The sequence below is a fragment of the Sphaeramia orbicularis genome, chromosome 4 (genome assembly GCF_902148855.1).
Source record: "Sphaeramia orbicularis chromosome 4, fSphaOr1.1, whole genome shotgun sequence".
Lineage (NCBI taxonomy): Eukaryota > Metazoa > Chordata > Actinopteri > Kurtiformes > Apogonidae > Sphaeramia > Sphaeramia orbicularis.
In genome coordinates, this window is record NC_043960.1 from 59,506,695 (window position 1) to 59,508,582 (window position 1,888).

At 47.6% G+C, this 1,888-nt stretch overlaps 1 pseudogene; it reads left to right on the top strand.

The window, feature by feature from the left end:
- LOC115417642 (uncharacterized) overlaps positions 1-1,888 on the top strand; it is a 4,652-nt pseudogene extending 2,764 nt beyond the window's left edge.

Below are 1,888 nucleotides of genomic sequence, written 5' to 3' on the forward strand. Positions count from 1 at the left end.
CCCTTCTTAACCCCACCCCCTACTACCTGACTGATCTCCTGCACCCCCCCCCCCCACCACCACCACCACCTCCGCTCTGCAGATGCTTCCCTTCTCACCTCCGTCACCCAGACTCAGTTCTGTACTCGGGGTGACAGGGCTTTACCATCGCTGCCCCCACCCTCTGGAACCCCCACACACTCAGCTCATTCTAAATCCGACTCAAATCCCACCTGTTCAGATCATCGTTCATAAACTGACGGCCTGTTCCACCTCCTCCACTCTCATCCACCTTCTCTTGTGTGTTTTCTTTTGTCCGTATTTGTTTGTTCTTTGATTACCATTTAGCATTAACTCTTTATCTGTTTACCCGTTCGATGTGTGTTTTTCCCTTGGCTGTTTATTGTAAAGTGTCTTTGAGTACTTAGAAAAGCGCTATATAAAACCAATATATTCTTATTCTTATTATTATTGGCCCATGACCCCATTTTATCATCACAAATTTCTGGTGACCTCTACAAAAAATCTACAAAAGCTAACTCTATACTACAGTTGAAAGGTAAAACCACACATTTAAGCACCTGTGGGTAAAAACAGCTTGAGTCTGTTTTTAATTCACTGATCCTGTAGATGTTCATTAAAACTCAGAGTAAATTCAAAGGTTATTATATTAAAAACAGAGAAAAACTTAAGAAAAAAGTCACTTTATTAGCAAACTCTGTCATTAATGAATAAATCTCCCCTTTTATGCTGATGATCCTGTCATTTCTTTCCCATTCATGATCATTTATTTATGTCCATTTCCTTTTGTATTAATCATATATTTAATGAATCCCTCATATTCCAGACTGATCTCATGAAGTCGTGTTGTATATGACGCCAGTTTTTTGCAATTGGTGTGCTATACGTACACATTTTCATTCTTTTGTGTGTTATTTAATGCCATTTGATGGTGTGTCAATGCGCTAGCCGCTAATCACGCTAATCACTAAACCTAAAACTAACCCTAAACCCTACCCTAACCGTTAACTGCGCTAGTTGATAATCACGCTAATCACTAATCAGAAGCTCCAAGATACATCGAATGGGGCGACCGCACGAAGATCAAGCAGCTCCATCGTGAAGGGGGAGACTATCAGATACAACCTCCATGTTGGTGACGAGCCTATCCCAGCGGGTCTCTGAGAAGCCTGTGAGAGCCTTGGGCAATGGTACGACACCACCCTCAAGGACTCAGAGCAAATAGATCAGGCTCAGGAAGGGATGTAAGCAGCACCCTTCAGAACATGTGACAGAACCACACTCCCCAGCAGGCTGAAGCTCTGGTGCATGCAGTTTGGGGCTCCTCCCACTGCCTCATGTGGCCACTAACCCTATATGAAGTTCAGTGTCAAAAAAGGTGGAGAAGATGGAGAGACTGGTCAGCTCATAGGTAAGGGAGTGGCTTGGACTTCCCAGGTGCCTGAGAAGCATTTGGGCTCTACAGAAAAGGAGTCCCCGGAGTGTCCCCATTTTCCGTCTAACAGAGGAGTTCAAGTGCGCCAAAGGCGAGGCTGGAGATGACACTGCCGGACCTCAAACGATCCTTTGGTAGCCCAAGGCACCCCCATCCTGGCCACTGGGAGAGGGCGGACCTCAGCAGAAGCAGCTGAGCGGGCAAAGGCCGCACTCAGGCGCAGAGACACTGTGGGACGAGTGCAGCCAGGAAGGAGTGGTCTTGGCAGTAGAGACAGCCCACCAGTCTGGACCAAGGCTACCGCACCCCAGAGGCACAAACTGGTCCTCCAGGAGGTGCGCCGACAAGACGAGGCAGCAAGGTGCGCAAAGGCGCTGGCACAAAGCAAGGGCAATGGATGACTTGGGAGGGAGTGGAGAAGAGGAGGATCTGGCAGGAGCTCTGGGAGTCTGA